This window comes from Symphalangus syndactylus, chromosome 1, assembly GCF_028878055.3.
Source record: "Symphalangus syndactylus isolate Jambi chromosome 1, NHGRI_mSymSyn1-v2.1_pri, whole genome shotgun sequence".
Lineage (NCBI taxonomy): Eukaryota > Metazoa > Chordata > Mammalia > Primates > Hylobatidae > Symphalangus > Symphalangus syndactylus.
The window spans coordinates 80,377,058-80,392,590 of NC_072423.2; the positions used below are offsets into that span (position 1 = coordinate 80,377,058).

General features: G+C 39.4%; 1 protein-coding gene across 3 annotated transcripts in view; it reads right to left on the minus strand.

Moving 5' to 3' along the window:
- LOC129460975 (putative zinc finger protein 826) overlaps positions 1–15,533 on the minus strand; it is a 74,281-nt gene that overhangs the window by 13,982 nt on the left and 44,766 nt on the right. The window contains exon 1 of one of the 3 annotated variants that reach the window (XR_010121441.1): positions 4,944–5,575. The exons of the other annotated variants lie outside the window; for them this stretch is intronic. The gene's annotated coding sequence lies outside the window, so the exon portion shown is untranslated. Of the gene's footprint in view, positions 1–4,943; positions 5,576–15,533 lie in introns of those variants that run through there. 3 annotated transcript variants of the gene reach the window in all.

Below are 15,533 nucleotides of genomic sequence, written 5' to 3' on the forward strand. Positions count from 1 at the left end.
TAAGTCAAAGTCCTTTATGTACTTTCCACTTCTTTCCCCTGAGTGGGCTGCATTTCTCTCTATGCTGCACTGTGGAAAGCTGGGAGATGGGTGACACAGGCAATGTGACTCTGCCCTTCCTACCCACTTCACTGTCTCTTTATTATTGTGTCAAAACCAGGTATTATAATTTCTCACCTGAATTCCTTGGCTCTTGTGAAAGTTATTTGTAGATAGTTGTTCAATTTGATGTTTCTGAAGGAAGATGAACACTGAAGGGTCCTATTTCACCATTTGCTTCATTCCCTCGTCTATAAAGATTACTTCCGAAGACACTCTTCTGATCTTCCCAGGACTGATTCTCATGTGTCTCACTTTTTAAAATTTTATTTTTTAGAGACACAGTCTTGCTCTGTCACCTAGGCTGGAGTAGAGTGGCATGATCATACCTCACTGCAGCCTCAAAGACCTGGGCTTGAGCAATCCTCCCATCTCAGTCTCCCGAGTAGCTAGGATCACAAGCGTGTGCCACCACACCCATCTATTCATGTCTCCAACCTTTAAGAGCTTTCAGTATTAAATACTCGGGCTCAAGTGAAGTTAAGTTTTGGAGGGTAAATCTCTCATGCAAAACAGAAAAAAACAGTGGCATTCCTATAGATGAAAGAGGGAGAGGACAGCATTGCCCACTGCTCCCCAGGTATCAAGGGCTGAGTTCCCTTCCTGTTGAGTTCAGCTCACCCTATTCAGACTTGCTGGGAAGTGGACACAGATGAAGGATCCAGGCTGTTGGCCATTTGGAAGTGAAGGGGTGCTGATAACTCAACACTTCATTTCATTTTTCTCCAACTCTTTCTCTGCTTATATACGAGTTGAGTGAGGTTGCTCTGCTGTGTAAACCATCAGTTTCCAACCACCTTCTCCATCAAACCTTATGCACTCAAGTTTATACATAGTGTGTGCTCCTGGAGTCTCCAAATCAAATGAAGTAGTTCCTCTTGGCTACAAATTAGATTGGATGAGAGGTGAGCAGTAAAAACACTGACGATGAAATTAATAATTTCCTCAATTTATGGTTTCATCATTCTTATTACAATGAAGAAAAAGTTTCTAGTGATTTGTTGGAAAAACTGCTTCACTAAAATACTAGTATTTTTCTTTTCAGGAGAAACTACAGCCCTATATAAACACAATGGTTGTAGGATGGAGTTTCAGAGGGTGACACAGATGGTCTCAGGTGGAGGTGGCCCCACTAAATGGAGTGTAGTATGTGTAAACGAGCCTGTGCCCACATCATCACCTGGAAATGGCCGTCCCATATCAGTATGACCTCAAGTCCTCATGGAGGTGCAAGTCCAAGTGATCAAATAACCTGGCGTTGAAGATGGCCTCCAGCTTGAAAGCAAAGATGTGCTGAGATACCCTCTATAAATCACATTAGGGAGCCCTTGTGGAATAAGGCAGTTGATGTATTTGGTTTAGAATGGTAAAATCAAGAAGCTTGGATGTACAGATTCCAGTTCACCTGAATGGGGACACGACCACATGAGGGACTGGCAAGTAAGAAGTTTGTAAATAGTGTTGGAAACATTTGTCAGTATTTTGTCCTTTTGAGTTTACGCAAGATCAGTAGGATGCTTTTGCCCCAATACTGCTCATGTTTTTCATGATGAAAATGTTTGTGTGTATATGTAAGTTTATAGTAATACTCTAACAATACCATGTGCGAAGTAAGAAAACACAGTAATTCACAAGTAGAAAGTGGGAGGTGAGTAACAAACACAATGAGTTTGTGGTCAACATCCTATGGCTGATGACCTCATATCCAGACTCAGAGTCACACTTCAGAGGCCCCAGAGCTCTCATCATTGATGACCTCAATTTATTTCCAGTGATAGACCCTCACACACAGAGCAACAGACCTGACCCCTATGGTCCCCACACTGTCCTCTACATTGTCCCTTTCACTGTCCCTGTTGAAAATCAGTCGCCTGTACAACTTTCACTGTCTTTTTTTTTTTTTTTTTGAGATGGAAGTCTCACTCTGCTGCCCATGCTGGAGTGCTGTGGCACAATATTGGCTCACTGCAACCTCTTCCTCCCAGGTTCAAGTAATTCTCCTGCCTCAGCTTACTGAGTAGCTGGATTGCAGGCATCCACCACAACGCCTGGCAAATTTTTGTATTTTTAGTAGAGACGGGGTTTCACCATGTAGGCCAGTCTGGTCTCAAACTCCTGGCCTGAAGAGATTCATCTGCCTTGGCCTCCCAAAGTGCTGGGATTATAGGCATGAGCCACCACACCTGGCCAACTTTCACTCTCCATTTTTTAGTATTCTCATCATTAATTGCACTGATGGCTGCCTCCCTTCAGGCTGTCTCCAGATTTGTTAATCTCTCAGGATAGCAGTGGATATTCAGGGAGGCTCAGACTTGTTACAAAGCCAGGGAGCATCCACACCACGAGTGCTGATGTGGCATTTCCCAAAGTATTCTCTGAGAATTAGTTTCTCAAGATGCTCAAGGGAAAAGCCACCCAGTCTGGAACATTGCCAAGTTTTTCCTCATTCACAAGGTTCACAACGGACATTTGCAACGTCTGAACTTATTTAACCTTGGGATCTATTTATCCGATGACATCTGTTAATATCTTGAGTCCCATGTGTTCTATAGAGCATCTTCTGGAAAGCACTGAGTATGTGCATCTGAAATCTTTATTAGGGTCTATGTTTCAGGGAACCCAGTAAAGTGAGTGAAATGTGCTTTCTGCCTCTGTTGGTCTCCAACAGCATGAAATTTATAGTCTCCACCCTAACTTCCCAGGTGAAATGAATGTTTTTGTGACACAGAATCTGGAGCTAACTCCTAAAATTAAAATTCTGTTCACAGTGTCAGGTCTCTGGAGGTCTGTTCCATCCTCTTCCTTACCCAGCCAACTTCTACCATCTCCCCATTTCATTAATCACTTCCTTCAGGAAGCCTCACCTCCCCTCTACTTCCCACCAACCTAGCCTCCCCCCACCTGCCTGGAGTAAGAGCCCCTCCTCAATACTTATCTCTACCACCATTCAAAAAATAAATGTAAAAAATACTTCTTCCTTACTTGCTTGGTGATGGGCACATAATAGTAATGAAGAAATACTTGTGATTAAATCCCCAACTAGTATATTTGCTCTGTGAGGAAAGCATTATATTTAACTCATCTTTTAGCTCTAGTAGCATGCAAGTACATAGTAGCTGCCCAACAAAAGCATTTCCTATACCAATACTTATTATGTATATTATACGTACAGCCAGCTCCTAACATCTCCTCAGAAATCAAAATATTAACTATTCAAATTAATTTGTATATTAATAGAAAGTGACTGGTTTATAAATAAGTGCTCTTCCAGTCTAGTAAGTGAATATTAAATATACAAGAGATGTTCATCCTAAAGACATTACTTCACATTTGCTGTCTAGGCCATGACATTCTAACAAAAGAAGATGGTTATTTGCCAATCACCATCCTCTGGTTTAAATCTGCATTAGGCTCCTCCTCCAGCTATAACAACAAGGGAGCCACCTTGTGTGCAAAAAGGTCTACAAGTCTCCATCCCTCAGGCTAAATTAAATAGGCTTCCACACACCCTTACAATGTCCAGCAACTCTGGAAAGATTCAGTTTTCTCTGACATTTTGAAGTAGAATTGTTATTATTCTAATTAAAAAAAAAGTTGAATAAGGCAAGCAATAGATGGAAGAAAATCTTTGCAGATGTTTTTCTTTGTGGAAAAAAAACTTATTTATTGCCTACGTGAGCTAGTAACCAGAATATAAACAGAACTCTCAAAACGTGCAAGAAAACAAATACAATTAGAAAACATGCAGACATGCAGACATGAATAAACATTTCATCAGAGATAATAGGCAGATGTCATATGAGAATATTAAAGTTCAACATTATTATCCTTTAGAAAAATGTACATTAAAACAATATGATATCAATACACATCAGTCAGTATGGCTAAGAGGATTTGAAAAAACAGAAATTCATTGATGATGGGAATGTAAAATGATAGTCACTCTGGATAACAGAGTGCTAGTTTCTATTAAAATTAAACTTGTAACTAACCTATGACCCAGGAATTGTATCCTGGACATATTTTCCAGAGTAATGAAAACATGTATTCACACGAAACCTAGTACATGAATGTACATAGCACTTTTATTCATAATAGCCAGACACTGACTGAAAACAACAAATATGTTCTTGAAAGAGTGAAGGGTTACCCACAGTATTTCATGGTAACAACCACACATGAAAACCCACAGCAATAACAAAAGGAACAAACTAAAACATAAACCAATTTAGATGAATCTCCAAGGAATTATGCTGAAGGAAAAGGGCCAATTACAAAAGGTTGCACAGGTTATGATTTCATTTATATAACATTATTGGAATGACAAATTTGCAGAAATAGAAATTAATGGTTTCAAAGAATCAGAATCAGAGTAGGTATGGTGGGGAGAAGGGAAGCGGATGTGGTTATAAGAGGAAATGAGTTAATCTTCTGGCAGGTGAACCTACACATGTAATAAAATTGCACAGAACACACACACACATAAGAAAAAATTAATCTGGTAAAATGCAAATAGATGAGTAGGTTAATTCTATTACTGTCAATATCTTAATTTTGATATTTTTACAGTCTGATATCTTACTATAGTTTTCTAGAGTTTTAAACAGTTTTATGATATGAATAACCAATCTATTCCCTCAGCAGTGCTTTCTACAAGGCCAAGTCTGAAGTACTTTCCATAGCTTATCTCATTTAGTTCTTGAAACAATCCCATCATGTTAGACTTCTTAGAATCCCAGTTCCAAAGAAGCAAACTGAAGCCCACAAATGTGAAGGGACTTTCCCAAGACACAGATAATAGGTAGCTGAGTCCCCCTTGTGCTGTGGAGGGATGGAGCACTTACCTTTTGGGCAGCAGGTCCAGGAGCTGTTGGGTGGGGATGACTCTCTCTAGGTGCACAGGAAGGAAGATGAGGAGGTAAAAGAGGTGGCAGCTCTGGAAGGTGGGCACCACGGGCTCCTCCTGCTGCCCCACCATGCCTGCACTGATGGGAGTCCACCTGCAGGTCTCATCCAGATTTAGGGCTGATTTATTTCCACACACAGCGGGATAAAGGAGGGCCGATTAAAACAACGAGCCTTAGCAAAGTGCAAAAACACTCATGGTCATAACATGAAGTGAAAGTAAAATATAAATAATTTTACCAGATATTCTTACAAATATGTGAAAGCCGATTTTACACCTGAACAGTGCTGGGGTGAAATGGTGGGGCTGAAGGAAGGAAACAGACTCAGGGTCCCGTGGATTAAAACTGTGGGTCACTCAATAGAGAAAGCCAAGGCACAAAGTCCTGTGAGTCATCAAGGTGGAGTCCTGGCAGAAGGCCTTCTCAGCCATGTCTGGGCCCTGGTTATAGAAACCATCTCTACACCCACACCCCAATCGAGGCAGCAATGGCCATGACACCATGGTACACCTGCCCCTCACCCAGGGAGATGAAGTGTCCATCAGTTCTTTGATGATGTTCTGTGTGGAGCTCTGCAAAGACAAACCAGCAGTTAATCTTGCAGGCAACAGAGCCCTGCTTGGCTGGCCTGGCCTCTTCTGTCGAGTCTTTCCATTCCCCAAATCAGGCACAGACCAGAGTCTACATAAACCTCCAGCCAGGGATAAAATGAGATGACAGCTCGAAGGCTCAGAGTGAACTGAGACAGATGGACACCACCCAGCACTCCCCTCATCCCCTGCCAGCCGTGACCTGGGGTGTGAACATGATGGGCCCACCAGGCTTCTATCACCCCAACAACCTGCTCCTGTACAGGGTGTGTCCTAATGGGTCCTTCCTGGCAAATGGTCAGAGGTGTTGGGGTGAAGGCTGAGCCAGCATCTATAGTATCAGAAAGCCTCTTACTCTGGGGTTTCCCTGAGGCCAGGACCTTGGGAAGTTAGAATACAGCAGGAGAACATCTGGCTCTCTTAAGAGATTCTAGCCAAGTGAGCTGGGTAGGTGGCTGTCTCCAGAATGTGGGTGCTGGTTACCCGAGTGCTAAATTCTGTTGGGTTCTACTGTTAAGTAAGAGAGCTTTCTTGGGTCACCTTACCTGGGCTTTAACCTCAGGTTAGACCTCCCCAAGGGCCCCTCAGGCTGCTGACTGCTTAGCTTACCCTCCACCCACATGCCACATCCATCACCATACACAGTTACACCATGCAGCCTACCCTACAGCTCATGGAAAGTCTAGGTGCAGCCAATGCCTAGATTTGAGAAGAAAGAGGTGGGTTCACACCCATGGTTTCCTAAGTCTACTTTGTTTGATATTACCGTAGCTGTAACACATCATGTTACTATTTGTATGGAACACTTTCTTCCTGTCGCTTTCAACCCTTTTGCATCTTTGAATTGACAGTGCCTTGTAGAAAACATACAGGTGGATCCTGTTTTTAATACATTCTTCCAATATCTGCATGTTGATTGGAGTGTTTAGTCCATTATATTTAATATAATAACTGATAAGGAGACAGCCTTTACTACCAAAGTGAACTGAGTTTTCACATCCTAGACTAATGTTCTTGATGTTCCCTTTTAATATATAATCTAAGTATCAAGAAATACCTCTTTTTCTCACTGTGTGACTTTTAAAAATCCATCCTTTTTTGGTCTTAGGAAATGTCAAAGTGAAATTTAGTTTCAAATCCAATAGCATGCAAACTCAAATACATAGGAGTTCAATTTTAGAAAAAAAGTCTATATCCTGGTCAGGTATCTTTTCTATTTCTTTTTTAAAAAAACTTGTTACTGACGAAAAATTTATCACTGCAACATAATGTACTGGAAGTTCTAGCCAAAGCAATTATGCAAAAAAGATGCATACAATTTGGAAGAAGTAAAACTATCCCTACTCACAGATGATTTGACCCTATATATAGAAAATCCCAAAAAATACACACACACACACATGCACACAACTGGAAGTAAAAAAAAACAATGCAAATTTGCAAGGTTTAAGATCAACACACAAAAGTCACTTATATTTCTATATAACTGCAACAAATAATCTGATAAGAAAACTAAGAAAATAATTCTGTGTACAACAGAACTCCAATGAATAAAATACCTAATAACAAATTTAACGAAGGAAATTAAAAACATGTATAATGACATTCATGAAACATTGTGAAAGTAAATAAAAAGACCTAAACAGAAAAACATCTATGTCCATGGCTTAAAACTTTTTAAACTCTTAAGATGTCAATACTTCCAAGGCAGTTTATGGATTCAATGAAATCCCTATCAAATTCCAATACCAAGTTTACAGAAATAGAAAGACATTCTTCATATTCATAAGAAACTGTAAGGGGCCCCACATATATAAAATACTGAAAAAGAACAACACAGTTGGCAAATTGACACTTTTCAATTTCAAAACTTCATGAACTTGGATTTGGCAATGGACTCACAGATATGAAACCCAAAGCCCAAGAAACAAAGAAAAAAGATACATGGACTTCATCAATATTTATAAAAAAAAAAAAAAAAATCTTTGTGATTACAAGAACATTACCAAGGAAGTAAAAAGACAACTACACATTCAAAAAATATTAACAAATCACATACTTGATAACAGTGTAGTATCCACAATATATGAAAATCCCCGGACGGGCGCGGTGGCTCACGCTTGTAATCCCAGCACTTTGGGAGGCCGAGGCAGGCGGATCACGAGGTCAGGAGATCGAGACCACGGTGAAACCCCGTCTCTACTAAAAAATACAAAAAAAAAATTAGCCAGGCGTGGTGGCTGGCGCCTGTAGTCCCAGCTACTCGGAGAGGCTGAGGCAGGAGAATGGCGTGAACCGGGGACGCGGAGCTTGCAGTGAGCCGAGATTGCGCCACTGCACTCCAGCCTGGGCGACAGAGCGAGACTCCGTCTCAAAAGAAAAAAAAAGGAAAATCCCTTACAACTCAACAACAAAAACACAACAAGGACTCAAATAGACATTCTTTAAAGATGTACAAATAATGGTGAACAAGCACATATAAGGAATTCAACATCATGGGGTATTATAAAAATGTCAATCAAAACCACTGTGAGTTACCACTTCAAACTGACTGCAATGGCCAGAATTTTAAAAGAAAAAAGGACAAGGATGTGGAGATATCAGAGCACTTCTACCTTGCTGCTGGGAATGTAGAATTGTTGAGCTGCTGTGGAAAATACTTGGAGGTACCTCTGAATGCTGAGCATAGAATTAACAGATGACTTAGCAATTCCATTCCTGTGTAAATTCCCAAAATAACGAAAATCAAGTGCTCAAAAAAATGCATGTATATACAAATTCACATAATCAGTATTCATAATACCCCCAAGACAGAACCCCCCAAATATCCATCAAGAAAGAAATGAATAGAGAAACAAAATGCAGGGCATACAAACAATAAGATTTTGTTCTACCACAAAGGTGAATGAAATTTTGATACAAGCTACAACACCACAAATGAACCCTAGAAACTTAAGTGAATTACACCAGAAATAAACAGCACCGATATTGTAGAATTCTACTGACATAAAATATTTAGGAAAGGCAAAATTCATTGAGACAGAAAAGATGCTGAGATAGTGATGGAAATGGGGGTTTTTGCTTAATGGATAGAGTTTTTGTTTGGAATGATGAAAAAAATTAGACATAGATAGCGGTTATGGTTTAACAACATTATAAATATAACAAATGCCATGGAATTGTACACTTAAAATGGCTGAAATAGAAAATCTTACATGAAAACTTCAGAAATCATTTTAAAAAATGGTAAAAAATGGTAGCTCTGTAAAACATCTGGTTAAGAAGACAAAATCAAGCTACTTAATGGATAAAAATACTTTCAAACTACACATATAGCACAGGACTAGTATCTAGAATATACAAAGAGCTCACAAAATGCAACCATGAAAAAAGAATCCAAGTAGATAATGGGCAAAATATCAGAGAATAAACAGATGTCAAATAAACACATGAAAATATGTTCAACATCATTAGTCTTTATGAAATTCTGATGCAAACTACATGGGATTTTATTGCATATCTTTCAGAATGGATGAACTAAAAAATGGTAACAAAAACAAGTGCTGCCGAAGATGAGAAAAATTAGGTCACTCCTACAAGCTGATGGGAATGTAAATGGTACAACCACTCAAGAAAAGAATTTGACAAACTCTGTAATGGACCACAAGGAGGCCCAGGTCCCCTGGCCACAGCCAGTTCCTGAAGGTTCCAACCAGTTCCATCTCCCCTGTTTGGGGATAAATGGCCACACACACCATTTCGCATTTCTAGGATTCCTGGGTACCCTGATGTCTTCCCTAAGATTTTATCAGCCAGTGCAGGTCACAACACAACAGAGCTGTGACAGTCACCAGAGCTCTTTAGGGGCAAGTGAAACAGTGACAAGTGACCATGAGAACAAGCAGTGATATAAATATCCCTTTGTGGGGTGACTCCACCACCTCTTCTGGGTGGTGCATCTGATTAAACAGTTCCTACAACTCTGACCCCTATGGCATGAGTGACAGTTGAGGGAGGTCATATGCCTAAGCTGACCTAGATTCAGCCATCCCCTGAATGTGTCGCTGGCAGGGGCATTTGAATTTAAGAAGAACTTGTTCAGAACTTGAGTTCAGACACTGGTGTCTCCCCACATCTCCTTCTGAATGCAGGGACACAGATGTGAGCAGAGAATCCTAGGCTTAGCTTCCACATGAAGTGACCCCCTCATTCACAGCAAGTGGGGTGCCCAGACTGAAACAGGAGTCTGATGTCCTCCAGGTCAGTGCAAGGCCACTAATGGGACAGTCACCTTTGTTTAGAAACATAGACACTTAACAGTGACATTACCCTATCTAATAAGGAGTCTAGCTCCACTTTTATCTTTGACCCCTGTCAGTGTGGAGGCTTCCACTAATCCCATCCTCAAACACGCACATTTGGCACTCTGGCTCTGGTGAGATATTTGATCCCTGCTGCCCTATCCAGGGCTCAAGAACTCTTCTCAGACCAACTACCACCTATAAGATGGGTTTATTAAAATTGTCATGTGTGCATTTTATCTTCTTTAAGAAATTAATTCTAGATAAGTCATCGGGGGTATCCCTAGAGAATTTTGAAATGCTAAAGTCTGGATCTCCAAGGCAACTGATTTCCATTCTCACTGAAAAACAGTAACATGCTTTATTAATTTAGAATAAACTTGGCGATTTGATTCTCTTAATAGATTGAACCAAAAGTCCTACTGCATTTACTTATGTCAACCATTTCATTCAAACATACACATTTTACACAATATACCCATTTAAAGTATAGAATTCATCAGTTTTTGCTATACTCGCAGATGCATGTAATCATCACTGTAGTCAATTTTCATCACCTGCATGATAAACGCATGTATTCTTTAAGTATCTATTCCTCTATCCTGCCATCTTCCTTCCCCAACATCCAGCCCCAGACAAACCAGCAATCTACCTGCTCTCTGTATACATTCCCTATTCTGAACTTCCATGTGAATGGAATCATGTGGGGTACTTAAATGTCTTTCACTTACTACAGTTTTTTTGAAGAGACATACCTGCTACAGCATGTTCCAGTACTTTATTTGGATTTATGGTGGAATTATATTTGATTGTATGGGTATTATTAATGCATATTTTGTACCATGCATTAGATGATTAGATGATGGATTATTTGGGTTCAAAGTTTTGTGTGAACACGTTTCTATTTCTCTTTATAACTATGACAGAAACTGATGGATCATACGGTAATTCTGTTCAATATTTCTTTTAATTTAAAAAGTTTTCTAATTTATTATTTTTTATTGTGGCAAAACCACAATATTGAATTTACCATGTTAACCATTTTTAAGTGTTCAGGTCAACAGTGTTAAGTATATTCACATTGTTGTGCAAGAGATCTCTAAAATTTTATCTTGAAAAGTCTAAGTCTATATCCATTAAACACTACTTCTACCTCCCTGCTAACTCCAGCCCCATTCTACAGCCATCAGCAACAACCTTGCTACGTTGTTTGTCTTTTGACTACTTTACAGAGTTTATGAGGGGAATCATACAGTATTTGTTCTTTTACTCCTCCCTTATTTCACTCAGCCTAATGTCCTCAAAGTTAATCCATGTTGTACCAAGTGACAAAATTTCCTGCTGTTCCCTTCAGGATGCTATTGTAAATTATTTTGGATATACACCCAGAAGTGAAATTACTGGACCACATTTTAATACTGTTTTTAATTTTCTGACAAGCTCAACCCCATTTTCCAAAATGACTGCACCACTTTACGTTCCCACTAACAATGCACAAGCATTCTAATAACCGCAGCTTCACCAACACTTGTAATTTTCTGTTCTTTTGATGTTGGCCATTCTAACAGGTGTGAGGAAATAGCTCATTATACTTTCAATTTGCATTTGTCATTTGTGATGGTGAGCATAAATTGTCATTTGCATATGTTATTTTTAGAACTGTCCATTCAGAACCTTTGCCCATTTTTAAAACCAGGTTGTTTTATTTTTGTTGAGTTATTGAAGTTCCCGGAGTTCCTTTTATGTTGAATATATTAAATCCATATCAGATATATAATTGGTGTATTTTCTCCCATTCTGAAGAGTGCATTTTCACCATGTTGAAGATTTCCTTCAATGTACATCTGTTAACTTTGATGCAATCCCACTTTTCTATTTGTTGCCTATACTATTGGTGTCATATGCAATATATCACTGCAAATCTAACATTTTGATACTTTTCCCTTATGTCTTCTTCAAGGAATTTTAGTGTTTTACATCTTCTATTCAGGCCTTTATTTCACTTCTAGTGAATATTTGTACATGGTGTAAATTACTGTTCAGACTTCATTCTTCTGCAGGTGTATATCCAGTTTTCCCAACATCATTGTTTGAAAAGATTGTCCATTCTTCATTGTGCAGCCTTGGCACCTCTGTCAAAGATCATTTAGCCAAAAATGCAGTACATTTATGTCTAAGTTCTTTATTCTGTTCCATTGGTCTGCATATCTGTCTTTGGTCAAGTAATAGGCCATCTTGATTACTGTTGCTTCCTATTATGTTTTTGATACAGGAATTGTGAAGACCCAGCTTGGTTCTTGCTTATCAAGATTGTTTCAGACATTAAAGGTCCATGAAAATTTTATATATATTTTAGAATTTTCTTATATTTTTGCAAAAAAAAAATCCATTGAAATTTTGGTACAGATTGCATTAAATCTGTAGATCACTTTGGGTAGTATGGACATTTTAACAATATTAAGTCATCCAGTCCATGAACACTGGAGTCTCTGAGAATATAGAAAAGAAGCCAATACGGATTATTCTTACTCTCACAGAACAATTCACACAGATGTGTGACCAGATATGTTAGGTTCTTCTATACACAAGACACAAATAATTCTGCAAGAGTTTCTCCAGCAGACACCAGCAGGGTGTCCCCTAATTCAACTGATTTCCAACACTACCTGCAGATAGCATTAGATCCCACAGGTCAAGAGCTCAGTCCCACAAGATTGCCCCCACTTCATATGCTAGCTATAAGCTTAGGTTTCTGCAAATTCTGACTGAGAAGCTCTAAATTTGGGTTCCAACGACCGCCTCCTCAAGTTTGATTAATTTGCTATAGTGGCTCACAGAACTCCATAAAACACTACTTACTATAAAGGACAATATAAAAATATAGATGGACACCCAGGTGGAAGAGATGTATAGGGTAAGACATGTGGAAAGTGGCATGGAGCTTCTATGGCCTGTGTGTGTGTATCAACACTCTATAAACCTCCATGTGTTTACCTATCCAAAAGTTCCCCAAAAGCATTCTTTTTGGGTTTTTTATGGTGTCATCATTACATAGACAAGAATGATCATATAATTAGCCATTGGCAATAAACTTAACACTCAGCTCCTTCCCCTTCCAGGGAGAGGAAAGGTGAGGTTGAACATTCCAACCATCTAATCACATGGTTGGTTTTGGTTATCCCTGGCAACCATCCCCAGCCTGAGGCTATGCAGGAGCCCCAGCTATCAGTACTTTCATTAGCACACAAAATAAAACATCACCATATCACTTTGGAGATTCCAAGTATTTTAGGAGTTCTGGGCCAGGAAACAGGACAAAAGCCAGATACATATTTCTCAATATCACAGACATCTTTCTGTTTATTTTTATCTCATTTGTTTTCTTTTAGCAATTCTTTGTAGTTTTCATTGTTTTGCCTTCTTGGTTATGTTTATTCTTGTGGGATATGATAAGGTTTCTCTTCAAATAGCCTGATCAATCCTTTATTTAATTCACAGTACTCCCTCCCCTTTTTCTGCTTTTCTCCTCTTCCCTTCTTTTCTGCCTTTCTTACATGCTCAGATACGCCATGGTACCAGGGATTATTAGTACCAGCTTGCATTCCTTTCCGTATTTGTAGAGAAGACTAGTTATGTAGCTCATTACAGACGCCCCTCCCCCATTTCCTCTCTCTCATGTGCCCACCTTATCTAAAGAAAGTTCAAATGTTTAGCCAACCAAGGTTAGTTTAGATTGTGCAGCCCAACTCCAGCCAATGGAGAAAGGGTACAGGGGCAGGGTTTGCATCAGGAATAAAGGCTCTCTTGCCTCTTTGCTCTCATGGTGTGCTCTCATGGTGACTGGCCAAAGAGAAGCAACCCTCTGCGCAGAAGGAAAATTGCTTTGCTGAAAATCTTTTGTTTGACTGTTCAATTTCCTTAGGATTTTGAGCATTATTCCCAACATTCTCAAGCATTTGTTATGCTATTGTAAATGGGATAGTTTTTTAAATTTCCTATTCTGATTACTTACTGACAGTATACAGAAACAGAAATGATTTCTTTGTGCTCATTTTGTATCCTTTGTATCCTACAACTTTGCTGAAGTCATATACAGATGGCCCTCCATATTTCTGGATTCTATATCCATAGATTAAACCAACCACAGATTGAATATGTTCACAAAACAAAATGGACAGCTTTCAGCTGTACTGAACACATTTCTTCTTAAACAGTACATTACAAAAACTATTTACCTAGGACTTAAGATTCTATTAGTCATTAGAAGTAATTTAGAAATGATTTAAAGTATGTAGGAGGATATGCATAGCTCATATGCAAATACTGTAGCTTTTTTTTTTTTTTTTGTGAGACCAAGTCTCGCTCTGTCACCAGGCTGAAGTGTAGTGGTGCAATCTTGGCTCACTGCAACCACCACCTCCCAGGTTTAAGCAATTCTCCTGCCTCAGCCTCCAGAGTAGCTGGGATTACAGGCACCTGCCACCACGCCCAGCTAATATTTGTATTTTTAGTAGAGACGGGGTTTCACCATGTTGGCCAGGATGGTCTTGATCTCTTGACCTCGTGATCCGCCTGCCTCAGCCTCCCAAAGTGCTGGGATTACAGGCATGAGCCACCGGATCTGGCCAATATTGTGCCATTTTATATAATGGAATTGAATATCCATACATTTGGGTATGGGGGTGGGGGGTCTTGGAACCACTCCCACATACATAGGATGAATATATTAGTTTTAAGTTCTAGAAATTGAATCCATAGATGATTTTATCATCTTAAAAAAGAGATAATTATACTTCTTCCTGTCCAATATGGAAGTCGTTTATATCTTTTTTTTGTCTAACTGGTCTGGCTAGGATTTGTTGTAGTATATTGAATAGAAGAGATGAGAATGAGTATCCTTGCCTTGTTCCTGATCTTAAAGAAAAAGCTTTCAGTCTTTTGCTATTCAGTATGATGTTACCTGGGGGCTTTTCATAAATGCCTTTTCCTATGTTGATGCAGTTTTCTTCTATTCCTGGGGGGTTAAGTGTTTTTAATCAACCAATTCAAGAGTGTTAAATGTTGCCAAATTCTGTTAATATATTTTCCATTTCCAACGGTTCAAAATTATGCACTTTTGTTTCAGCTTTTTGTTGGGAAGAAGAAAACAACAAAAGCTTATTCCCTTTCTTTTCTGTTTTGTTTTCCTGTCACGGTAATACTTCGGAGAGGGGAGGGACCTCTCTGCTATAGTCTGTATAATTTTTTTTTCCTCCGGAGAACTTCACATGAGTGTTATCACTCCAGCATGGCCACAGATGCTTTATGCAATTTAGTGAATCAGGCTTTATTCAGGTTTAAACTGACCCCTTTACTGTGCTATAGAGATGCCACAGAAGTTGTCCCTGATAACCCAGAAGATCAGGGCCTTTGTTGAGTTAGAGGCATGGGCAGCAGCAGCAGCAGCAGATGCAGCTACAGCAGAGGTACTTAAAGGTCATAGTGAATGCAGACTTCAGGATACCATCTAATGGCAGCTTTCCCACCCTCTCTTCTCTTTCTTTTTCAAATGACCGCTCCTTTAGAAATGACCACCTGACTGTCCCACAACTAGAACTGAATAAAATCTCACCACCAGCCCCCACCTTCAGACGAAT